Source organism: Palaemon carinicauda, unplaced genomic scaffold, assembly GCF_036898095.1.
Source record: "Palaemon carinicauda isolate YSFRI2023 unplaced genomic scaffold, ASM3689809v2 scaffold158, whole genome shotgun sequence".
Lineage (NCBI taxonomy): Eukaryota > Metazoa > Arthropoda > Malacostraca > Decapoda > Palaemonidae > Palaemon > Palaemon carinicauda.
The window spans coordinates 150,948-178,469 of NW_027169125.1; the positions used below are offsets into that span (position 1 = coordinate 150,948).

The 27,522-nt window shown below is 37.9% G+C and overlaps 1 long non-coding RNA gene across 3 annotated transcripts in view; it reads right to left on the minus strand.

Moving 5' to 3' along the window:
* Window positions 1-1,555: 1,555 nt before the first annotated feature.
* The window catches only part of LOC137635666 (uncharacterized), a 62,733-nt gene continuing 36,766 nt past the window's right edge, over window positions 1,556-27,522 (minus strand). For all 3 annotated transcript variants that reach the window (XR_011042754.1, XR_011042753.1, XR_011042752.1), the window contains 4 exons: window positions 23,897-23,973; window positions 19,557-19,645; window positions 15,042-15,130; window positions 1,556-13,313 (listed from right to left, as the gene is read on the minus strand). This is a non-coding gene — a long non-coding RNA (uncharacterized lncRNA). The remainder of the gene's footprint in view (window positions 13,314-15,041; window positions 15,131-19,556; window positions 19,646-23,896; window positions 23,974-27,522) is intronic.

The window sequence follows — 27,522 nt, forward strand, 5'->3', positions numbered from 1 at the left end:
TACCCAAGTACCTTCATGGTATTACTAATCATTTCAGTTATAATGTTAAGCAGGATTTAGTCTGATTGGTAGCATTCTTCAAATGGTTTATGAAACTAGTCAAATATGTTCTTAGGTCATTCATTGAAAGAATTTAAGTCTCAATTCCATTTATTGCTTCAATTAAAAGTCATGAGTTTATAAAGGAAATTTGCTTTGTAAAATGGAACTTTAAAAAGCAAATTATTGGTTGTTACAACTCAGGAACTTTCTCAAGTCCAATGTCCAAAGGCATCTCTGGTTCTGTGATATATCTCAACACCTTTTAGAATTACAGCTAAATATTTTACTCAATCAGTAAGTTTCAAAATGTCTGCAGCAGAGTTTAAAGTTATGATATTCCTTGACTTATTATCAGGCTTTTTCAAAATACATATTTCAGCTATGTTAACCAACTGGGAGGTGTCCCAGTGACAGGCTACTTACAGTAAGCAAACTGCAGTCACTTAGCATTTCAAATCAACATTCCAAGATATGATGTCACCTCACTCTTCACAGGAGAGATTCAGGGACTTTTCAACTTCCACATAGGCTTTACGGTGATCGAGGCAGCAGGCAGAGCTTCATAGAGCTAGAAAAATGCTGTTCCAGAGGTCAGCCCCTTATTTGGGGGGATACACTAATGAGCTCAGAAAAAAAAATAGCTTAATTTTTACTTAGTAATATTTTTTACCTTTGTAATTTTATGGAAAATAAAAGTTTGTTGTTAAGTTCTGTTTTTTTATTTTCTTCTTTTTATTTTCTTCTAAAATATTTTTGTACATAATTTTATACAAGTTTTTTTGCATGGTATATTACCGTAAAATAATATCATATGTATAATTCCATGTGCATAGATTGAGCACAATACTAGAAATATGATATCAAGTTTAGTAATTTTTAAAAAAAATATACAATATAAAATTGTAATGGGAAATTAAAATAAATCCTAAGAATGTTTTCAAACAAATATCACAAGTTCAAGTTTTGGTATCTTGTAAAGTCTTAAAACTTTAAAAGTTCTTATGAGAGCCGAGTGTGTGAAACAGAAAATCTCAAGTTTTGAAAACTTGTGCTTCCTTGTGGAGTACTGTAGTGATTAACTTTTGATGTTCTAGATTTAAGTATGAAGAACACAGTACTGTATAATCAATCACACTTGGTGAATAACTGGTATATAGACACAGGAGAAATTAACTCCAGCGTCTATACCAGTTATTCACCAAGTTTGATTGATTATACTGTACTGTATTCTTCAAACTTAAATCTAGAACATCAAAAGTTAATCACTACAGTACTCCACAAGGAAGCACAAGTTTTCAAAACTTGAGATTTTCTATGTTTCAAACACTCAGCTTTCAAAAAACATTAAAGTAAAAGACTTTACAAAATACTAAGTAACAAAAAAGTTTAAAACATTTATACAAAACTTTGAAAAGAAATACATGGTAATCTAATTAAATTTAAAAAATTTTAATCAAATCATTTTGAAAAATAAAAAATTATTTCATCAATTTTTATCTATAAAAAAAAAATGTTCTATCTTTGCTCAAAGTAAAGACTGCAGTCTATCAATTTTTATATCCTTAATGATTCATGACTTTCAATGACAATATTTTAAACTGATCAAGAAAATAGTTTAAACATTTTTACAAATATTTTGAACAGAAAAACATGGTATTTTAATTAAATTTTAAACATTTTTAATCAAATCATTTTTCAATTAAAGGAAAAAATTATAATTTCATCAATTTTCATCTATGAAAATATTCTATCTTTGCTCAAAGTAAAGACTGCTGTCTATCATTTTTATATCATTAATGATTCATGACTTACAAAGACAATATTTTAAACTGATCGACAAAATAGTTTAAACATTTTGATAAATAATTTTGAACAGAAAAACATGGTAATTTAATTACATTTTAAACATTTTCAATCAAATAATTTTGAAGAAAAAGAATTTCATTAATTTTTATCTATAAAAATTTTCTATCTTTGCTCAAAGTAAAGTCTGCAGTCTATCATTATATCCTTAATAATTCATGACTTTCAATGACAATATTTTAAACTGATCAACAAAATAGTTTAAACATTTTTACAAATAATTTTGAACAGAAAAAACATGGTAATTTAATTAAAACTTGAAACATTTTTAATCAACTAATTTTGAAAAGAAAAAATTATAATTTCATTAATTTTTACCTATAAAAATTTTCTATCTTTGCTCAAAGTAAAGACTGCAGTCTATCATTAATGATTCATGACTTACAATGACAATATTTTAAACTGATCATTCAAAATGGTACCTAATTGTAAGGTAAAATTCACACCATCTCATACGTTTCACATTCTAAAATCCTGTATGGTATAGACAGATGGTAAATTGGTCTTCTAAATAACAGAATTTAAATAAATTTATTTCTATATTCACCTGATGTTCAAATTGCTTCTCCACGGAAGCTCAATTTCATCAACATTCTCAAACTAAAAAAAAATCCTAATTTATTTCCTTTCAATTGGGCTCCACAAGGCACTAGAAGAGTTGGAAGACTGAGGCCTACAAGGCTGAGGACTAAGAAGCATGAAGTAGATGATCAATGTAGAAGTATTGATTTAAAAGCTCAAAATAGAGACGACATTTCACCTAGGCCATTTGCGTTAATAGGAGTAGGAGGCGATGATGATGATGATGATTTCCTTTTAATACTTATGCCATTAGTAAAATAAGAAATCTAGCAGTTAATAATAATAACCAATGGCTTGTGCAAGCCGCCGTGTCTGTCTTTCAGTCAAGACGTCACAACTGTGCCAAATCTTGACCTAAGTCAGTAGGGAAGTTAGTGGAAATATACGACGGTCAACCTTTATATGAACATCTGGCCAAAAAGAGACTCCATGTATTGCTGACTTCCACAGAAGAAAACAGAGGTAATTTAAAGCTCTAAATAATAGAAACAATTACCTAATTATATATCTATAAACCTCAACACCATATCACCGAATCCAGAATTCTGAAGAAAAATATAAAATCAACTCGACCCAAAAATATTATCATCATTACTACTAGCTAAGCTACACCTGTAGTTGGAAAAGCAGGATACTATAAGCCCAAAGGCTCCAACTAGGGAAAATAGCCCGGTGAAGAATGGAAATAATGAAATTAACTATATGAAAAGTAATGAATACATAAAATATCTTAAAGATCAGTAACAACATTGAAATAAATGCATCATATATAAACTATGGAGACACTTGTGTCAGCCTGTATAACATAGCCTTATGATGTAGGTACCAGTGCTAGAATTAACTGCATACAGGATTGTAGTCTAGGAAGACATGAATGCAAAGGATGCTCAAAATTAAGAAAAGTCTTATGCGACATGCACAACTACGGTAACTGACTGACAATGTCAGAGTTTAATATCTAGAGCAGGAATAAAAAATTCAATAGACAGCAAGTCTATGTCCAACAAATCAAGATGAACTTCACCAGCTGAAGACCAGACAGGAGAAAAATACTCGAAACAATGCAGAATGAAAGAATTAAAATGCTTCTTCAGAATAGATTGCTCACCAAAAATCTGAAAGAATTTCTCAATAAGACTAGTTTTTGTGCAATTGACGAAGAAAGACCAAATGTGTTTCTCAAAAGTAAAACTGTAATCGAGGAAAGAACTTTAAAGTTTTATAGAGTTAAAGAAACGTTATTAATGCCAAAATCTGGATTGCTGTCTTCAACCTAATTAAAATCGTACTTTAAGAGTTTTTTAAGGTTTAACTTCATGCCCCATAATTTGCACCATGCACTAATTTTAGCATCGTATGCAATAAGCTTGTTTCCTAGGCAAAGCCACATATCGTGAGCATGTAGTAGAAGTAATGGGCCCAGAACACTACCTTTAGGAACCAAATATCACATTCCTATACTGTACTCAACATGGGGCACATCAATAATTACCCTTTGCATTAAGTTATCTAAAAATTCAACAAAGATGGAAGGAAGAGATACCTTCTCCCAGGTGTTTGAGTTTGAGAACAAGGGCCTCATGATCAATATGGCCAAAAGCAGCACTGAAATTAAGGCAAATCATACAAATTTCCGTAACAATCACAAGATTTCTGTAAAACAAATTTTAAGAAGGGCATTACATGCTCCAAAGCCTTTATGAAAGCCAAACTGCAAATTAGGGAACAGCAAACCTATTTAGAAGTATTCCCAAAAAACATGCAAAAAGGAACCACCTCTTGCTACCTTGCGGAAAATAACATAACTTTGGAGGTACGAAATTAGTGGACTTTAGGAAAAACATAAGAAAAAGATGATTTGGGTTTACACCTCCATAAGCATCAGAGTCCATGATGAGGGTTTTAATTTCAAGAAACCGAAAACCTAAATTAGAAACACAGTTTGCTTACTGTCAAACAAATCAGCCAAAAAATTTGCCTTTTCCTTTGGGTAGTTTGTGACAGAGCCATCTGGTTTAAATGTAGGAGGAACTGTAGCATCTTCCCTAAAGAGTGGAGATTTAAGGGTAGTCCACCACATATTCCTGGGTTGTACCCAAAGGGTTTCTTTAATGGTTAACTTGTATTCCATCTCAGTTGGAGGATCAACTCTGAGCAACAGCTTTTAGCTAAGTACAGCTATTCAAAGACAAATCTGATCTGATACCCTTTCAAAGACGATAGGCTCTCTAAATATGCATCATCATTTAAACAGGTTTTGTCCTTCACTCGGTACTTCAGCACACAAGGGATATGCAAATCAATTACGTTGATTATATTCTCATTGAAAAATATAAGACTCAACATTTCTATACAAATGTGATCAATTCAAATGCAATCAATCACTCAAAATGCCATTTCAGTCTGCTCTAGATTTTATATACATCTTACATAACACATCAGGGACTGGCTGCTCAGTCTTAATCACTAACGAAATAACGGTATGATCAGACGTTCCAACTGGAGAACCAACCTTAATTGGCGCAACACCGGGGAAGTGTGTACAAGTAGTTATCAGACCAGTGATTACCTTCACTTATGATCTACTCACAGCACGATTCAGAGGCAAAGTCCAAACCTCCTAAGCCATGATCAGTAGAAGAATCAGAATTTAACCACTCCTTAAAGTGGGAGAAGTACAAGAGGAAGGCCAAGGTTTGGGTGGATGGATGGTGTGAAGAAAGCTCTGGGTGATAGGAGGATAGATGTGAGAGAGGCAAGAGAGCGTGCTAGAAATAGGAATGAATGGCGAGCGATTGTGACGCAGTTCCGGTAGGCCCTGCTGCTTCCTCCGGTGCCTTAGATGACCGCGGAGGTAGCAGCAGTAGGGGACTCAGCAGTATGAAGCTTCATCTGTGGTGGAAATGTGGGAGGTTGGGCTGTGGCACCCTAGCAGTACCAGCTGAACTCGGCTGAGTCCCTGGTTAGGCTGGAGGAACGTAGAGAGTAGAGGTCCCCTTTTTTTTGTTTTGTTTCTTGTTGATGTCAGCTACCCCCCAAAATTGGGGGAAGTGCCTTTGGTATACAGTATGTATGTTAAAGCTAGAGTTGAAATATAGAACGTAAAGCACCACAAACATAAGAAAACCAGGATTCTTCAAGGTAAGGCATAGCAAAGACCAACTTTATATGAAATTGAGCTGTTGCCAAAAACCTTTCCAAAGCATAATTTCTGCAAAAATTAAAGAGTTGAGCTTTGATGCACAAACGCTTAACAAGAAATGACAACTTTTGGACATGACAATTTAGAAATCTAATACCAGAAATATTTCTAGCTCTTATCAGACAAAAGAAATCAATTTTCTGATATAATGGTAACCATTTTTACGAGAGAGAATTGTGGCAAACTCTTAGTCCGAAAATAATTTTTAGCTCCAATATAAGACAAAGGATTTTTCACTATCTTATGTTCTTCAAACCCTATCTAGAGGAAGCGATTACCTCGAGCCAAAACAGGAAGTGTTTTTCACGCAAGATCTTTAATTAAAAGATTTTCCAATAGTTCAAAAGTTGGACCTTTGATATACTGTACTGTGAAATTACAGGTACATCCAATTTCCAAAAAATATACATGACTACTGGAGGTCTTGCAATACTAAAATCCCCTAAATATACAAATAATAACATCTGAAAAGATGAGATCTAATATCAGATACTCAAGTACAGAATCAGGCATTGATCTATATCCCTTAATAACTGAAATTTTAAGGTTTTCAGAAAAAAGAGAACGTAAAAATTCAGCTATCATTCAAACTAGTTCTAGTCACTAATACTTTTCTAGATTTGCTCCAATCAAATTAAACATTAATTTTTTGATAAATTATTGGTAGACAGTTTTTGGAATATTTGATAGACATTTCTGAGGGGCACAAAAACCCTTTGTCTCTGAGAATACAGTGTTTAATCTCCTCGAGGTTAGAGGCAACACAGTTGGGTTCAGATTAATCGCCTTTGAAATTGGTTGTCCGAGAAGAGCGGTTTTGTGTCGCAACTTTCTCGGACACTGCGATAACAATGAGAGGTCACAAAACTATGAAAATATTTCCTTCATGGCCAGAAAAGGCTACGTGTCATTTTGCTGATTGTAGAAATTCCGAACTTTATCATTAATCAAATTATGGCAAATGGTGCAAATATGTATCGTTCCATATTTGACCCATCTTGTAACAGGGTACCTAACTTCCATACAAAGGGATCTGGAAGTAGAGAACAAAAAACTCCATTCCTTTTAGTGATTTTGCAAATGCGTCTACAGTCAGTCGACCACAAAATTTCCAAATTTATAGACATACAGCTTGGACAAGTAATACTGTAGAACCATTTGTTGGTAGGAATCTGACTTTTCAACCTTAACTAACCTGCTACCAATTTTCCCTTGTCCCCCTTTAGTTCCGAATGTAGCAAAATGCACACGTATTGTCTGAAAATATAGCCACGGGGTTCCCTTCCCACCAGTGGTTCCTGCTCCCGGAGAGCCTCGAACACTGCTGATAGCTCTCGGTAATTGTTATGAAGTAGAGTCCTGTGACAACTAGTTCCCTGAAGGATCGAAAAGATCTAGTTGCTCTCTATCCTTCAAGTGAAGGATCTGCAAACAGGGAAAGGTCTAGGATTTCTACTTCCGAGGAAACTACCGAGTTGACTGCCTGCCTGCGATCGTCCCATCATTTAGTTGCAGTTGGTTCTTAATCACATGACATGCAACAGTGTCTAGATCGACTAATCCATTCCTAAGTAGATCAAGACGAAATTATTAAATTCTCATCCTAAGTTTTTCTAAGGAAATCATGGTTCCTGGAAGTGTCACCCACACTTGAGTTGACAAACTTCAACCTTCAGAAATTTTTCACAGAGAAACTAAAAGATTGAATCCTCTTATCCAACAGAAAAACAGGAAAAGAAACAGTTTTAATCCCAAATATAGAATCTTCAGAGTTGGAACCAGAAGATACTCCTTCAAATGGACAGGGATCCATAAACGTTACAGTAAACTTAGCAATCACAAAGCTGAACCTAAATACTTTTCAACATATGTCAAAAAATCCAATCATCCAAGAAATGTAAAAAAAATGGTAAATTTGTCCAAGAAATCTGTCAAAAAATAGCCAATTATCCAAGAATGTAATACAATTGGAAAATTGTCCAAAAAATTGATCAAAGGACAGCCAATCATCAAAGAAATCTTTCAACAAAATTGCCAATCATACCAAAAATGTAAAAAAAAAAAATGGCCAATACGCCAAAAAATATGTAAAAAAGGGCCAATCATCTATCTCCTCGGTCAAAAATTAGCCAGTCACCTAGGTATGAAAGAACTCTTAGCAACGATTCCTCAACCATTTTGAAAGAGAGGCTATCATCCTGGTGAACACAAAGGTCTACCCGAGAATGAAACATTGCACTTAAATTGGCAAATCTTTGGCTCATTGATAAAACTAAGATATTTCCATGAATTGCGAGGAATTGAAGTGTGAAAATCTGCATCTATGAGTACTGAAAACACTCAATCTTTTCTCTTTATCACCCCCAAAAGAGGGAATTTCAATAGCAAACTTTGCAAGAACTGTAAACATTTTGAGGGCTGAGACATCTACAACTTGTTTTAAGCCCCTCAATCTTTGGAGGTCTTGGTATAACCTGTTGCAAAATCCCAGATAAATTACATAATTTTGTTTCAAAATCTGTTCCAATGCTGTATTGCTATATAATTCTGAAATAGGGCTGGTTCCTTGGATAAAGGAGAATTGGAACCTGGAGGGATCAGGTAGACACTTTTGACTACAGCTAGCAATCCAGGACTGGGATGGAGGCCAACCCAAACATTGAGAGAAACTATTCATCCTACAGGGATTTGCAAGGAAGGACAACCAAACTGTTCTCTCATAAGATCTGGAGTCTGGTTGGAAACTCTTCTGGAATACCTATGAGTGGAATCCTGATGATATACCTCGGATAAAAGAGGATTTCCTCCGGGTATAATTCCAAGACCGTCAAAGCTGACTTTAAAAGTCGGAGACTTGGATATCATTAGAAAGTGACTCGTAGTATCACAAAGTACTGGTACCCACTCGAGCAACTACTATATCTTATTTACATACAAAATAAGACTTAAAATAAGGGAAAAATAGAAATATCAACAAATATTTCTGCGCCTAACTGTCCCAAGCATAAAGACAATTATTTTTCTCTCTTAATCACCAAACATACAAAGATTGTTGGTACGGCCTCAGTAGTCCTATCCTAAAACAATTTTATATAAACAGGTCAGATAATCCAAAACCAAATTAAAATTTTCTCTTTCTATGATAATAAAAATAACTCGTACTTCATAATCAGAAAAGTAGAGTATTTCATTTCAAGAAAACTTTGTAAATACTACTTAAGCATCTGCAGAGGAGTATTTCAAGAAAACTTAGAATTACTCCTACTTAACAGTCAGAAAAGTAGATTATTAAAAAATACTTCCTACTTTACTAGCCAAAAACAGCATTTGTTTAGTAAGCCAACTTCCAAACGAAAATTTAAAGACTTCTATTGGCTCAAGGACGGGGATTAAATCAACCTAGAACAAACTTTGGTATATGATTGTCTTAAATAAGTCGGAAGTTCTTTATGGTATAGAAATCCTCAATGCTAATGAGAATTAAAAGTACCAATATACCTTTGCAATTGACATAGCAAGTTATTTCAACATTCTAGGCTAGCGGTGTAAGAATACTACCACCGTACATCCTGCGACTCTGAGAAAGCGACTGAAAGAACAGTTGCTACCCTGCAGTCTTGCTTTGTAGCAAAAGGTTTGGCCCACTGCCAATATTATCATCATCATTATTAAATGCTAAGCTACAACCCTAGTTGGAAAAGCAGAATGCTATAAGACCAGGGGCCCCAACAGGGAAAATAGCCCAGTGAGGAAAGGAAATGAAGAAAAGTAAAATATTTTAAGTATACTAACATTAAAAAAAAATATTTCCTATAAAAACTATAAAAAAAAACTAACAAACCAAGAGGAAGGGAAACTAGATAGAAGTGTGGAACTGCTGCCTTTCAGTTGGACCACTTATAGGTTAGAAACACTGCCAATAACTGTGGTTGATGACTGCAACGGCACGCAATCGTAAAAACCTCTGCCAAATTATAAAGTGCATCAGACCACCAATGCCTTCACGTTGGGATAACGCTAAGATAGAAGATAGTTAATTTATCGATTCTATCTAAAAGAAAAAGGCAAAATCAAGTGTATAAATCTTAGAAATAGCAGTCTCCGAAGACTTGGAAGGAGAAGCAGCATCAGAATTCATTTTACTTATTTGAATATTTTTTTCTAAAAGGTTATGTAAGAAACATACCACCTCATTGTTCCGGCCTATTTTCTTCTTTTTCTATTTACCTGTTCAGAAGGATGACCAGAGACGGTAATTTAAACTGGTCTTCTTGTTTGTTTACAGCATTGCATGGGAGCTGCTGTGGATTTATTTTAAAGACTCACTTCATCAGCTAAGCTACTAGACATACAATTACCCAGTTGGGATTAACACTGATGAACTAGTGGCTGAGCTTGCAAGCAACTGATGTGTACAAAAACAAGATACATTTGGTGCTAGAGGAATCGTACGATAAGCCAACACAGCTAGGCAGGAAATATGAGGTTGCTTAAAAGCATTTACTTAAGCAAGTGGAGGGATATTAGGATCTCGGTCTTCTGCCTCACAATTCAATTTGTTTAAAACAGGACCTAGGATTGCAGAAGACGAGAATTTTGCTTTAGAAAGGTCAAAACTAAATAATGAATCAAGAGACACTGCGAGAGGATCTCAAATCTGCAATGTGCTATACACCATCAGAACCCTTACTATATAGAACACTAGAACATCCACATCTGACTTCAGAAGTCAGGTTAGGGTCTGAAACAGAAGAGGTTACTTCAGAATCATTGCCTTTAATTTTAGACTTGCTGGACTTGAGAATAAAATTAAGAGCTGTGAAGTTCATCACTAACAAGATAAAGAGCTGGATTTCCCCCTGAACTAAAATAAAGTTTCCTTTACCGCCTTGAGCTTTCAATTTGGTCAGCAACTATAGAAAAATACTTTTCCACAAGAGGCCTTGACAATCATCACAATGATTATTCAAATCGCAGTACTGTCCATGATGGAAAGCAAGAGTGTATGCGGATCATGATCACCCAGAAACTATTCCCTGAATAATTTATGCTGTAGCATTAAACCCAGAGAAAGACATCTCTAAACAGAGTTAAATCAGCCATGTCTGATTATTACAGGCAACCTAAATTCTTTATAGTGGTCAGCATCTCATCCCCACATCTGATGAGAAACGCTAGCAAAAAATTAAAAGACGAAACAAATTAATGACCCCCGCCACCCATTCCATTATCACCAGGAGGCAAGGCGAAGACTGAAATCCCGCTAAAACTTTGCAACAGAGGATGGACCATAAGCAAACCGGGCAGCTGCTCACAGGCTACAAAAGTAGGGAAAGTGATCGACGGCCATCCAGTGCGGAATAACCCTCACCAGGAGGACTGGGTAACTTAAACAAAGGGTGGAACTGTGCAAACCTAGAGATATCCACCACACATGGGAATTAGTCATCAACCCTGAATGCCCATGTGGGGCAACACTATAAACAATGGAACACATCCAATGAGGGCAAAACTGGGCCCTCACTGCTCGGATCAAGAGCTCAAGGGAAGCAATTGAAATGCCCTTATGTGAGTTTTTGTCATTGGCACGATAATATGCATACAAATATACCAAGGTACTCGCCCAATTTTGGGGGGTAGCCAACATCAAACAAATTTAACAGAAAAGGGGACCTCTCCTACTCCCCCCAATTTTGGGGGATAGCCAACATCAAACAAATTTAACAGAAAAGGGGAGGGACCTCTCCTACTCCCCCCAATTTTGGGGGGTAGCCAACATCGAACAAATTTAACAGAAAAGGGGAGGGACCTCTCCTACTCCCCCCAATTTTGGGGGGTAGCCAACATCAAACAAATTTAACAGAAAAGGGGAGGGACCTCTCCTACTCCCCCCAATTTTGGGGGGTAGCCAACATCAAACAAATTTAACAGAAAAGGGGACCTCTCCTACTCCCCCCCAATTTTGGGGGGTAGCCAACATCAACCAAATTTAACAGAAAAGGGGACCTCTCCTACTCCCCCCAAATTTGGGGGGTAGCCAATATCAAACAAATTTAACAGAAAAGGGGACCTCTCCTACTCTCCCCAATTTTGGGGGGTAGCCAACATCAAACAAATGAAACAGAAAAGGGGACCTCTCCTCTCTATGTTCCACCCAGCCTGACAAGGGACTCGACCGTGTTCGGCTGGTACTGCTAATAATATACGACGATCAAAACCCAAAATCTGAAATGGTAACTGAAAGACACTAATGTGTGGCTAGCACAAGCCGTTGGTTATTGCTATGATTGATTGATTGATTTAAAGTTTTCAGGCATCCTGACATCTAAGGTCATTGATGCCGGTAACATTTAATTTGTATACAAAAATAAAAAATAAAATAAAAAATAAAAGTATTCAATTAAAATCATAAGTTAAATAGTTTTCAGAAGACCTGCTTCTGAAATAAATCTAAAAATGCCACTTGCATAGTAGGACACATCATTTCCAAGAATCTTGGCAAGGATGAACCTGCCACCCTCACCTCGAGCCTCAAACAAATATCTATTCCTTAGGTTGTTATAATTGGGGCATTCGGTCAACAAATGCCTCACTGTAAGAGGTACTAAACAGTTATTGCCATGGACCACTCCAGTCTCATCACTTTACTAAAAGTATAAAGCCTATTGAAAGGAAATAAATCAGGAAATTCTTTAAGTTTTAGGGGTAAAAATGTCGATGAAATTAAGATTCCAGAGAGAAGCAATTGGAACATCAGGAGTATTTTATAAAAATCAATTAGTTATGATATACAGTGAATTAGTTATTCAATGATAAAACCTCAATTGACTAGCTAAAAATACCATAAACCAAGTTAACATTTGAATACTTGGAATAAAAACAAAAAGCAATCATAAGTTTCCCATAAAATACAAATTATTCAAGTCCCATAAAATACAAAAAATTCACTTTGGCAAATCAAAGTATAAATTTTACCAAATTACTAAATATGTTCAAAAATAATTTGTCAAATCAAAGGGTAAATTTATCCAAATCACTAAATTCATTACAAATTCTTAGATTGAATTTAACAAAATTACTAAAGTCTTGTTCAAAAGTTGTCTTTTCACAATCAGATGCCATTTTACTTAACTTACCAATTACATATATGATTTTAATTATAACTCCTAGTATTTGAAATACATTTCAAAACATCATGAAAAGGGAGAAAAACAAATTTAATTAATTCAATGGACTGATCCCATAATGCCCCATATTTTTATCCTCGTCCTAACCAACTCCGGTTACACTTCACATGCACAAAATGGTTATGACTACCCAGGAGTTGGAAAGGGCACAAGACAGACATCAGTGGTGAGAACACTGAACCCTATACGTCCTTTGAACTGATACTGGAGCTTAACTACTTCAAGTTCACATAGTTAATTTAGATGTCGTTTCAAAATTGAGTCAAAAGAAAGTGTAGAGAGTACGTGACAGAAGGAAAGTTGGCCAGGGTCACCAAGAACAATATTATTCAGCTTTTAGCAACATCTTGACATTGATGAGAGAGACAGAGTGGTACTGCAGGGATCGCTTAAGTTGATCGAGGTCTACGTAGGTTAATCTCTCTCAGATGTATTTCCTGTAATAAAACAGAAACGTTATCAAAAGGGTCACTACTGTACCTTCATTTCCTCAACTATCAGTTTAGTATAAATTCTTCGTATGAAATAGTAAAAGTGCTTCATTACCAGACTGATAAAACTTAAGCAGCTGCCTCTTTAAGTGAATTAAATTAACATCTTGTCATAGTGACTAACAATTCAAGAGAATAGACCACCAAGTTTAGCCCCACCCCTCTCCACTACAAAATCATCAAGAAATTCTTTCCCACTGTTATCCCTAAATTAACAAAGGCATTCTCCTCTTCCACCACACCTCTCCTCTCTATATTATCCTTCACCTTATCTCACAATCTAATTCCCTACCTCCCCGTCAATCTTCTCCCCTTAACAAGTTCTTCCCAAGCCCTACTCACTCCCTCGCCACCATCTATCCTTAACCCTTTTACACCGAGGCTCTTTGGAATTTTCCAACCCTAAACCCCTAGGGGGTTATTTTTTTCCCAGCACATTTTGCAGTATATCTTTTTTAAATTGCTCTAACAGCCTTAATTTTTGTCATAGAGAGGTCAGGTTGGTCTCATTTTCTTGGAAAATGCCTGAATTTTCTCAAAAAATTATCAAAATTATGAAAAAAAATTTTATAGCATTTTTTTGCGAGGACGTACCGGTTCGTCCATGGGGGTAAAGGGATGGCTTTTGTGAAACGTACCAAGGGGTTTTTTTCCCAGCACATTTTTTTAAAATTGCTCTAACAGCCTTAATTTTTGTCATAGACAGGTCAGGTTGGTCTCATTTTCTTGGAAAATACCTGAATTTTCTCAAAAAATTATCAAAAATATGAAAAAAAAATTTTTATAGCATTTTTTTGCAAGGTCGTACCGGTACGTCCATGGGGGTAAAGGGATGGCTTTTGTGAAACGTACCAGTACGTCCTTTGGGATTAAAAGGGTTAACACATGGACGTACCATTTCAGTCCTGACACAACATACTGTATATCAATCAATGATTTGAATAGATTGAAGAGTACAGAAAACTTAAAAGACCAAATAATACAAGACCATTGCAAACAAAATTGTTTGACATGCGCATTGTTTACCATAACTTCAAAATATCAAAGGGTAGTTTATCAAGATTATACGAAAATATAACACAGATCATAAAATAGGTAGTACTATTTTGTACATTAATCTTGTCTATTAAATTGGCTGATTAGAACGAGGTTTTTCTCATCATAAAAACCTAAGCTTGTCTTAGATGGCAAGAAAAAGAAAATTTCTATGAAAAATTAGCAATAGTGTGTCCTTTTAAATGAACATTGATATTTTTTGTATCAACGTGAGAATACTGCATCTATTCAAATCAAATTTTTTTACATACATTAATCAATTGCAAGTGTATAGGTTATCTCAAATTGCAACAGTATTTTTCATAATTTCAATTATATTTCTTTTTTTAGACAAGTAATAAAATCCTAAGATCTTGATTGATTCCTGTGGGAGAATTCTATCTGTTAATATTAGGGTTGGACTTTTGATTTTTGTCCACATGGCCCAGCATTGCAGAGAGAGGACCATTCTAAACTGGGGTGCAGTAAGGCAAAAACACAGGAATTGCACTCCGAGGTAAAATTTCAAGGTAGGTCAGATAGAAAGATGGGGAGGAAGAGCAAGAAAAGAGGTCAATATGAATAAAAATAAAGGGGTACAGTTACGGATAGAGGAGATAAAATGAGTATCTACTGTACCTAGATATTAGCTCAGTATAAATGTCTACGAAGTATGGCCATAACAGAACGTCCGCTTGTAGTCGTATCTCACTGGCTATAGCTTACACCTGAAAGATAAATGAGAAAATCAGAACACTGGAATAGTAGGGGTCAACTGCATGGATAATACCTATGATTTAAAAACAACAGAATAAAATGCAGATCGCAACTTTTAAAGGTTTTTTGCATACATCCCTCAGTTCTTTCTCTAATACAAACCAATATCAATCTGATGTTTTAAGTGAACCTGTTTGTATGTTAAATTTGTCATCAACTATCATACACGAGTATTAATGGAAAACCTTGGGTAGTTTGTAGCGCTACGGCCAAGCATCCAAATTTGCTTGTTATCGCTCCGACTGTTATCTTGTATAGAATAAAAATGTTGGGAAATGGTCTACGGATCTTAAATATGTGCTTAAATGCACACTTTTATGTTTTTTGCCGAAAACCCTAAATTACCTGAAAATTTGTGGCTCGAGTTCTTACTCCGGCCACAAATCTTCTCGCTCCCGTAGTAGGTAAGGGGGGGGGGTGTCCGGGGGGGGCAAAGCCCCCCTGGGTAAGGATACGGCTTTTAGCATAGGTTAGGTGGGTTTTTTAAGTTAGCTTCTCTCGCCAAAATAGTTTTTAGAACGACGGCCACAGTTCAGAATATTCCAGTTTTCTACGAACTCGATTTTAGAATGACGGCCACAGTCCACCCCACTTTATAATATTCCCATTTTCTATGAATGAAAACGGATCTGGCCGTCACCCTACAAAGGCTCCAAAACCTTTTACTCTCTTCCTCTCGAAACCCAATAGATCTAACTCCACTCTCGAACACACACATCTGATTACCCCCTTCTCATTCAGGACCAAACCTTTAGGGGAGAGCTGTTAGGCTAAACATGACTGTGAAGTTTCGATACTGATTTACAGAGTTCTTAAGAAGAGAGCTAAAAGCATACATGATGCTTAGTGGAAAGATTAGACTGGATTGTAATATCTGAGACACATAGGAGAGTGCTGGAACTGGGGAGGCCAAATCAGCAATCTACACAGCTACTACAGTAGTACAAGAGATCAAACTACCCAGAACTCAAACAATTCCATATTCAAACAATTTTCAACCATACAAGTATTTGTTTTATACAGTAAGATTAATGACCTTTTTAACCCTTTTACCCCCAAGCTATTTGGAACTTTCCAACCCTTAACCTCAAGGAGTTTTCTTTTCCAAGCACATTTTGCAGAGGAAGGCCAAGGTTTGGGTGGGTGGATGGAGTGAAGGAAGCTCTGGGTGATAGGAGGATAGATGTGAGCGAGGCAAGAGAGCGTGCTAGAAATAGGAATGAATGGCGAGCAATTGTGACGCAGTTCTGGTAGGCCCTGCTGCTGCCTCCGATGCCTTAGATGACCGCGGAGGTAGCAGCAGTAGGGGATTCAGCATTATGAAGCTTCATCTGTGGTGGATAACGGGGGAGGGTGGGCTGTGACACCCTAGCAGTACCAGCTGAACTCGGTTGAGTCCCTTGTTAGGCTGGGAGGAATGTAGAGAGTAGAGGTCCCCTTTTTGTTTTTGTTTCTTTGTTGATGTCGGCTACCCCCAAAATTGGGGGAAGTGCCTTGGTATATGTATGTATGTATTTTGCAATATATATTTTTTAAATTGCTCTAACAACCTTAATTTTTGTCATAGAGGTCAGGTTGGTCTCATTCTTTTGGAAAATGCCCTAAGTTTCTCAAAAAGTTACCAATGATATGCAAAAAAAAAAATTTAAAAAGCAGTTTTTTGCAAGGACGTACCAGTACATACATGGGGGTAAAGGGAGTAGTTTTGTGAAACGTACCAGTACGTCCATTGGGGGTAAAAGGGTTAAGAGTACACGTACTACGACTCATGAATTGTTGGGTGCGATCACTGAACTCGGTTATAGGTGACATGCATTAGTCTGATAAGTGACGTGTTTGTACCAGAGATTGAACAAAAATTTTGAGGTTTAACCAACTGAAAGGACATTAATGGGTTCACACACTTACCCATGGAGAGAGGCTTGTCCAAAAACAGGTGTCTCACCCAATTCAAAAGTGCAAAACTTATTTCCGTTAACTTTTTCATCAATAAATTCGGTGTTTATTCATACAGAATGGGTCCTAAAAAGTTTAGTAGTGGCACTGTTTAGAAAACCACAACAGAATTAAGAAGATAATTGGAAAGGCAGGAAAGTATGTCTGCATGACTGACACTTCCAAAGAGTATGGTATTTCTATTACAAGCTAAGCTATAAGTCTAGTTGGAAAAGCAGGATGCTGTATGCCCAAAGACTCAAAAAGGGAAAAATAGCCCAGTGATGAAAGGAAACAAGGAAATATATAAACTATAAGCAAAGTAATAAACAAAATAAAATACTTCAATAACAATATTAAATTAGATCTTTTATATATAAACTATAAACTTGAAAGAAAAAAGAGAAAGAAAAACAAGATCAAATAGTGTGCCTGAGTGTACCCTCAAGCAAGAGAACTCTAATCCAAGAACAATCGTTTGGTATTGGAATGTCCTAAAACCAAAATTGACAGTGTCCAAAATTTTTAAAAGTAGCCAAGGCTGCTTTGACGAATTTGAAAAAGAACGAGCATTGACAGCATTCTGAGGTATAGGGAGGCTGCCACTTTAGATAAAACTGCTGAAAATTATTTGGCAATTTTTAAGCTAAATCAGTCTGGACGATCTTTTCACCGTGACGAAGTGGGCTTTTCAAGCTACATAGTCTGGACGATCTTTTCACCGTGACGAAGTGGGCCTCTCTTGGAAAAGCCCGAGGAGGATTTATACCACAAAAAGATAGGGCACTGCCTGGGTATAAACTTATGGAAGATACACTAACTCTAAATGAGGTTTGGCAATGTTGCGCAACTGGGGACCTTAAGAGCAATCCCTTACTTATTTACCATTCCAAAATCTCAAAGTTTTTCAGGAAGAGACCACATGACAAGGGACAAGTATTGGATGTGGAGGGCTGGTAATAAATCCCGGGTAACTAACTATGAATGCAAGAGTTGATGGGAGAAGTACAAGAGGAAGGCCAAGGTTTGGGTGGATGGATGGAGTGAAGGAAGCTCTGGGTGATAGGATTGATGTGAGAGGGGCAGGAGAGCGTGCTAGAAATAGGAATGAATGGAGAGTGATTGTGACGCAGTTCCGGTAGGCCCTGCTGCTTCCTCCGATGCCTTAGATGACCACGGAGGTAGCAGCAGTAGGGGATTCAGCATTATGAAGCTTCATCTGTGGTGGATAATGTGGGAGGGTGGGCTGTGGCACCCTAGCAGTACCAGCTGAACTCGGTTGAGTCCCTTGTTAGGAAGGGAGGAACGTAGAGAGTAGAGGTCCCCTTTTTTGTCTTGTTTCATTTGTTGATGTCGGCTACCCCCCAAAATTGGGGGAAGTGCCTTGGTATATGGATGGATGGGATACTGCAAAGTGTGCTTGAAAAAAAAAAAAAAAAAAAAACAACACCTGGGGGTTAAGGGTTGGAAATTTCCAAAAAGCCTGGGGGTAAAAGGGTTAACAGAGGCATTCTCCTCTTCCATCAAAACCTCTTCTCTCCATCTCATCCTTCACCTTATCTCGCCATCTGATTCTCTGCCTCCCTCTTGATCTTCTCCCGTTCCTGCCAAGCCCTTCTCACTCCCTCCCCACCATCCATGCTCAACACGTGGACATAACATTTCAGTCCTGACACAACATACTGTATATAATTCAATGACTTAAATAGATTGAAGAGTACAAAAAACTGAATGACCAAATACTATAAGACCATTGCAAACAAAACTGTTTGACATGCTCATTGTTTACTATAACCTCCAAATATCAAAGGATAGTTTATCAAGATTATAGGAAAACATGATAGCACAGAGATCATAAAACAGGTAGTACTATTTGAACATTAATCTTGTCTATTAAATTGGCTGATTAGAATGAGGTTTTTCTCATAAAAACCTATAAGGTTGTCTTAGATGGCAAGAAAAAGAATGTCTATGAAAAATTAGCAATAGTGCCCTTTTAAATGAACATTGATATTTTTTGTATCAACATGAGAATACTGTATCTATTCAAATCAAATTTTTTTACATACATTAATCAATTGCAAGTGTATAAGTTATCTCAAACTGCAACAGTATTTTTCATAATTTCATAATTTCAAATATTTCTTTTTTTAGACAAGTAATAAAAACCTAAGATCTTGATTGATTCCTGTGGGAGAATTCCATCTGTTAATATTAGGGTTGGACTTATGATTTTTGTCCACATGGCCCAGCATTGCAGAGAGAGGACCATTCTAAACTGGGGTGCAATAAGGCAAAAACACATGAATTGCACTCCGAGGTAAAATTTCAAGGTAGGTCAGGTAGAAAGATGGGGAGGAAAAGCAAGAAAAGAGGTCAATATGAATAAAAATAAAGGGGTACAGTTATGGATAGAGGAGATAAAATGAGTATCTACTGTACCTAGATATTAGCTCAGTATAAATGTCTACGAAGTATGGCCATAACAGAACGTCCACTTGTAGTTGTATCTCACTGGCTATAGCTTAAACCTGAAAGATAAATGAGAAAATCAGAACACTGGAATAGTAGGGGTCAACTGCATGGATAATACCTATGATTTTAAAAACAATAGAATAAAATACAGATTGCAACTTTTAAAAGGTTTTTTGCATACATCCCTCAGTTTTTTCTCTAATACAAACCAATATCAATCTGATGTTTTAAGTGAACCTGTTTGTATGTTAAATTTGTCATCAACTATCATACAGGAAAACCTTTTACTCTCTTCCTCTCCTAACTCAATAGATCTAACTCCACTCTTATCTGTAATAGGCTGGTCTCCCTCGTTACCAATGCCTAACTGATTAGCCCCTTCTCATTCAGGACCAAACCTTTAGGGGAGAGCTGTTAGGCTAAACATGACTGTAAAGTTTCGATACTGATTTACAGAGTTCTTAAGAAGAGAGCTAAAAGCATACATGATGCTTAGTGGAAAGATTAGACTGTATTGTAATATCTGAGACACAGAGTGCTGGAACTGGGGAGGCCAAATCAGCAATCTACACAACCACTACAGTAGTACAAGAGATCAAACTACCCAGAACTCAAACAATTCCGTATTCAAGCAATTTTCAACCATACAAGTATTTGTTTTATACAGTAAGATTAATGGCCTTTTTAATCCTTTTACCCCCAAGCTATTCGGAACTTTCCAACCCTTAACCTCCAGGTGTTTTCTTTTTCAAGCACATTTTGCAATATATATTTTTTAAATTGCTCTAACATCCTCAATTTTTGTCATAGAGAGGTCAGGTTGGTCTCATTCTTTTGGAAAATGCCTTAAGTTTCTCAAAAAGTTATCGAAGATATGCAAAAAAAATTTAAAGAGCAGTTTTTTGCAAGGACGTACCGGTACATCCATGGGGGTAAAGGGAGGAGTTTTGTGAAATGTACCAGTAAGTCCATTGGGGGTAAAAGGGTTAAGAGTACATATACTACGACTCATGAATAGTTGGGTGCAATTACTGAACTCGGTTATAGGTGACGTGCGTTAGTCTGATAAGCGACGTGTTTGTACCAGAGATTGAACTAAAATTTGGAGGTTTAACCAACTGAAAGGACATTAACCCTTTTACCCCCGGGGTATTTGGAAATTTCCAACCCTTAACCCCCAAGGGGTTATTTTTTTCACAGCACATTTTGCAGTATATTATTTTTAAATTGCTCTAACAGCCTTAATTTTTGTCATAGAGAGGTCAGGTTGGTCTCATTCTCTTGGAAAATGCCTGAATTTTCTAAAAAAATTATCCAAAAATATGAAAAACCAATTTTTATAGCATTTTTTTGCAAGGACATACCGGTACGTCCATGGGGGTAAAGGGATGGCTTTTGTGAAACTTACCAGTACGTCCTTTGGGGGTAAAAGGGTTAATGGGTTCACACACTTACCCATGGAGAGAGGCTTGTCCAAAAACAGGTCTCACCCAATTCAAAAGTGCAAAACATATAGTTCCGTTAACTTTTTCATTAATAAATTCGGTGTTTATTCATACAGAATGGTTCCTAAAAAGTTTAGTAGTGGCACTGTTTAGAAAACCACAACAGAATTAAGAAAGAAGATAATTGGAAAGGCAGGAAAGTATGTCTGCATGACTGACACTTCCAAAGAGTGTGGTATTACTATTACAAGCTAAGCTATAAGTCTAGTTGGAAAAGCAGGATGCTGTATGCCCAAAGACTCCAACAGGGAAAAATAGCCCAGTGATGAAAGGAAACAAGGAAATATATAAACTATAAGCAAAGTAATAAGCAAAATAAAATACTTCAATAACAATATTAAATTAGATCTTTTATATATAAACTATAAACTCGAAAGAAAAGAGAAAGAAAAACAAGATCAAATAGTGTGCCTGAGTGTACCCTCAAGCAAGAGAACTCTAATCCAAGAACAATCGTTTGGTATTGGAATGTCCTAAAACCAAAATTGACAGTGTCCAAAAATTTTAAAAGTAGCCAAGGCTGCTTTGACGAATTTGAAAAAGAACGAGCATTGATAGCATTCTGAGGTATAGGGAGGCCGCCACTTAGATAAAACTGATGAAAATTATTGGGGCAATTTTCAAGCTACATAGTCTGGATGATCTTTTCACCGTGACGATGTGGGCCTCTCTTGGAAAAGCCCGAGGAGGATTTATACCACACACAACCCTTTTACCCCCAAAGGACGTATTGGTACGTTTCACAAAACTCATCCCTTTACCCCCATGGACGTACCGGTACGTCCTTGCAAAAAAAAGCTATTTTAAATTTTTTTTTGCATATTTTTGATAATTTTTTGAGAAAATTCAGGCATTTTACAAGAGAATGAGGCCAACCTGACCTCTCTATAACAAAAATTAAGGCTGTTAGAGCAATTTTTAAAAAAAATATACTGCAAAATGTGCTTGAAAAAAAAATAACCCCTGGGGGTTAAGGGTTGGATATTTCCAAATACCCTTACTTATTTACCATTCCAAAATCTCAAAAATTTTTCAGGAAGAACCGCATGAGGGACAATTATTTGATGTGGAGGGCTGGTAATAAATCCCGGGTAACTAACTATGAATGCAAGAGTTGATGGGAGAAGTACAAGAGGAAGGCCAAGGTTTGGGTGGATGGATGGAGTGAAGGAAGCTCTGGGTGATAGGAGGATTGATGTGAGAGGGGCAAGAGAGCGTGCTAGAAATAGGAATGAATGGCGAGCGATTGTGATGCAGTTCCGATAGGCCCTGCTGCTTCCTCCGATGCCTTAGATGACCGCAGAGGTAGCAGCAGTAGGGGGATTCAGCATTATGAAGCTTCATCTGTGGTGGATAATGTGGGAGGGTGGGCTGTGGCACCCAAGCAGTACCAGCTGAACTCGGTTGAGTCCCTTGTTAGGCTGGGAGGAACGTAGAGAGTAGAGGTCCCCTTTTCTGTTATGTTTCATTTGTTGATGTCGGCTACCCCCCAAAATTGGGGGAAGTGCCTTGGTATATGTATGTATGTAACATGTTCTTCACTGCATGGATGCAGTTGAGTTTTGGCCCAGTGAGTAATATCTCAAAAGAGGAACTGTTGCCACTCAGCAAGATATATTATGCAATTTTCATCAGAATAAACCATGGGAATTGTGAACTCGACAGTACAGGGCTATTCTGAAATCCGAAACACTTTGGATCAGAAGAACTTTGTACGAGGGATTCTCAGCCTGTAACCGCAGATATTGATGATTAGGTTAAGACTATTCACAGATGGAGGAGGAAACGAGCAGAAATTAATATTTCTGACAATAGTATTTACATTACTCTCGGATAAAAAAAGAACCTAAACATTGGGCTACATAGACAAATCATCAAAGCTACCCAAACAATTGACATTACAAAAGCCAGTCAGCTTACTCATAGTCTTCTCGAATCTGTGAATAACAAACGGAATTCAATGATTTACAAGATAGAATCACTTCCTGATATGGGGATTACAAACGACTACCACAGCATCACCAAGAACAACTGAACACAAAAGAATACTAAAGCATGCGGAAAGGAAATTCTAAACAGCCTAGGTCCTCAATTCATCAGAGACCTTGAAACAGTCTCTCTAGGGTTCCCAACGTGGCTTCACGGAGAAACGGAGTCTTAACCCATGAAAGAATGTTACAAATCACTTATACAGGTCCTCAACTTGCAAACATTAGAGATGCAAAAATATCCAACAGAAAACAAATCTCATAGATAAATTGTATTTTTCCTAACAATACAAACCTTAGCTATTTATTTTTTTGTTTTGTTTCATTTGTTGATGTCGGCTACCCCCCAAAATTGGGGGAAGTGCCTTGGTGTATGTATGTATATATGTACTTTCTGCAAAGCTGAAAGTAATACCCCTAAATAGCGTAGCTTTGTATTTCAGTTTCGGAACAAACTAATAAAACGATATATAGTTTAATGTTGCTTATAAAGCAACATTTGCAATATGAAAGACTATTAGTTTACGTTTGCAGCCGAGAATCATAGGCATGCAAGTTAAGTGAAGCCTTCCCTCGGTGTTAAATTTGTCTTGCAAATAATCCGACCTACTACCAGCTTCTTGTACCCCCATTAAGTTTGTAAGTCGAGTCTTCTCTCTACATTTTAAAATAATAATAATAAGAATTTAAATAAAACTTTAATTTTACATGGAAGCTGTTTAATTTTGGAGAAATCTGAAAGGGGGTAACTAAAAAATGGGTAAAATTTCATGAGGGGTCAAAAGTCGAGAGCCCCCATCTTAGGATTACTTACCGGTGGATTTTCTATGCTATTCAGATGGCTTGATGATGCAAAAGAAGTTTCTCCATAGCCTGGTCATCCTGGTCAACCTAAAATGAAAGCTAATTACATATAATTGATATTACAAAAAGGAGATTAACCATCCCCATGAGTCGAACTTCAATTCTTACAGAGCTCAGCCAAACAAATTCGGGAGGGAAAAATACATAACATGTAAGAGATAAAAATATGATAAAAACCTATGATAGACATCTGAATTTCATCTGTTAAACCTATGCTTCTTAGAAACGACTAAGTTCAAGTAATTTGTATTTTTCCTAACGATACAAACCGCGGGTTCTTTATTAGGGAACATATTTTCAGAGAGAAGACTAGCCATAAGACTTTTAGCCAGGTGTAATGGCCCCCACTATCTAGTGGAGGGGAGAGGGTAGTACCGGCTAGCCTGTTCTCACACACACCTGTCTTCTATGGTCAGTTTTGCTTACAGGCAGAATTTACCAGGGGATAGGTGTTGGCAGGCCAAATTTGTATTAAGAGCTAAAGGTTGGTATCATTGCGAGAAATACAAATTGCTTTAAATTTGTTATTTGTTCAGACACTAAATACAGACCCTTTTGCTCTTCATTGAAGAAGACTCACCCCTAAAGTGGTGGCAGTGCTAACCAATTGGCTGGCTTTTGACCCAGGGTTTTTCCCCCTTCGTGTTACGCACTTAAAAGGGGGAAAACCTCGACACTTCGCTAAAAACCTCTGTGCAATAGCACGCTCTAGCAGCCTAATCAATCTGTGTGATTGTACGATACCAGCAGTGTGACTAGTCTAGGTAAGATTTTTTCAAAAATGAAGGGATCTTTGAACCAACCATAAACGTTACCAAATCCCACCTCCCCAGGGTGCATGAGAACATGAGTATACACCTCTGGTTTTACCTGCAGAGAGAGGAGGCCAGTTTGCAAAGTATCGTAATCTTTGAACCAACCATAAAGGTTAGCCAATCCCACTTAGCTAGGGGATATGGGGACAAGGATCTACAGTATCTCTATACCAGGTTACACAAGGGAAATGGTTTTACCTGTAGACAGAGGAGGCCAGCTTGCAAAGTACTGTAGGAGCTGTTCCCCCAGAGATGGGATGATGAAAGAAAGAGCCAGTCATTCTTCTCATTCATCCCAGACTTAATCGCTAGTAACCTCGGCACTACACCATCTGCTACTTGCCCATCAAGGAGCCTGAGGTGTTTAAACCATTTGCCTTCCAGCCACCACATGGGCAAGGGAGAATGTACCCATGTTCCTGGGGGTCTTTTCTTCAAGGTAATGGGTGGCGAAGGTCGTCCGATGCTTCCACAGACCCGCTTCTAGCACCTGTATCAGTAGTTTTTCTTGAACGCTAGGGACGTACCTATGCCCCTAACGTCATGAGCTGTGGGTCGTCTCATTTAAGGGGAAGGATCACGGTTCAACGCTCAGTCTATGACCTTGCGAATCCAAGCCGAGAACGGGCTCTTGGTGATCCTTCGGTTTACCTTCCCTGAACTGACAAAGAGTACTGACACTCGGGGGGGAGCTCCTGTAGTTCTCCTGAGGTAGCACCTCAGGTTCTTCCTAGCGTATTACAGTAGCTGTTGATCTGGATCATTGGTCACGCTACATAGGACTCCCAATCCGAATGGTTTGAATGTGGGATCCGAGCTTCTAGGAACAAAGTCGAGTATTACCTTACCCATCGCCGTGAATGAGACGAAGGAGGACCATAGGATTTGCCAACTCTCCTAGCCAAAGCCAAAATGAGCGAGAGAACTGTCTTCAAGGATAGGTGAAGATCTGCTGTATGGCATCCTGGGTCCTTGGGGGAACTCTTTAGGGACCGAAGGACACGAACCATGTTACGTGGATTAGGTCCAACTTCTGACTGAGAGAATACCAACACAGAGGAAAGGTTAATACTTTTCAGCCTGAAGGCGAAGCTCAAGGACGAGTAGTAGCCTTTCATTGCCGAGACCGAGGGGAGTTTTCCCCTTGAAGGTTATGCTGATAAGTAGCAACGAGGGGGTGAGATATCCTGTCCATGACATAAACCACTGAAGGAAGTCCGCTAGCCTGTTAGCCAGCAATTGGAGAATTCTGGAGGTATCCAGAATATCCTTTTACAACTTGCTGTGAAAGCTTCTCCATGTAAGGAGATGTTGGAAAGTGTCCAGGCGCGAAGAACGTAGGGGGCCTATGGCTCTGTGGAAGATGATCACATGTGGCTGTCGAGTAAATTGTGTCGTGGAGGGAGTTTCTTGGCACTTCCGTCAGCATCCTAAGAAGGTACAGGACTATCCCACAGATGCAAAGCGGAGCCGAGAAGGGCATTGCCAGGTTGCAGATGATCTTGCCTTTTTAAGCACCCTTGTCATCAAGCAGTGCGGAGGAAAATGGCTAAAACGCCAATGCTGACCTGCCGGTGCCCAATGCATCCACCCCTAGAGCCTGGGGATCCGGGACTGGTGAACCGTAGAGTGGAGGAGAGTTATTCAGGGACGTTGCGAAGAGATCCACTCTCGGGGAACCCCTCAAAGTCAGGACTTTGTAGGCCACTGGATGATACAAAGACCACTCGGGGACTACTATCCGAGTAGCTCTGCTCAGAAGACCGTGAGCACATTCCTGCTTGTCCAGAATAATTGAGCTGATAGAGAAACAAGAGTTGCCTTGAGAACATTTACCATACCATGCTAGAAGAGAGAAGTGCTGCGAAAAACAAGCACCGCCCTATTTGTTCTAAATGAGCCACTATCATGGTGTCGTCGTTCGCCATTACCACCGAGTGACCCACCAGGGATTGATGTATCTGCTGCAAGGCTGCACTCATCTCTAGGAGATCTAAATCATAGTACCACTCAGATTCTGACCAGAGGCTGGAGGCCGAGGCGTACAGCATGTGGGGTCAACCTTTCTTTTGCAGCATCTGAAGAGAGCGTCAAATCTCCTCGGCGGAGATTCTCTTTAGTCAATCCTCTTCTCAGGTCCGTTCCCTGCCTGAGTCCCGTAGACTAGAAAAAAAGGGCAATTCCTCATGCTGAATCCCTGGGATCTGGCTGCCCCTAAAGAGATTGGATTTGAAGGAGTCCGATGCGGGCTTTATAAACCAGAGTGAAACGGTGGCTCTTGAGATGTAAACACTTCTGGCTGAAAGTCTCTCATATAAGTTAGAGCCTACCACCATCTTCGACATTGGACCCCATTGATCTGAGGAAACTTCTGCAGGCTGATGATGATAAACATGCCTAAGAATAACCGTCTCTGATAAAGAAGCAGGGATATTTCTTGATATTTACTTCAACACTTGATTGCAGTAAACTAGAGTTGTCTCTGTGGTAATGAAAAGCCACCGAGTCTGTTAAGATTAGCCAGTCCCGAAATCTTCAGGGAACGAAGCAGATCCTGTAGGGCCAGGTTGACACCAAGGTAAAAACTCTTGAAAACCTGCCTTCTCGCCGAACAGTCTGATGAACTAACTTGTTCCAGGAGAGAACGAAAACTGGGCACTTCTATCAGAAAGAACCGACTGTAGAAGCTCGAAGATACCTTGATTAAGTAAGTCGTTCTGCAAAAAAGACAATGGCCAAGTCTGGGAGTCTGACTGATTTT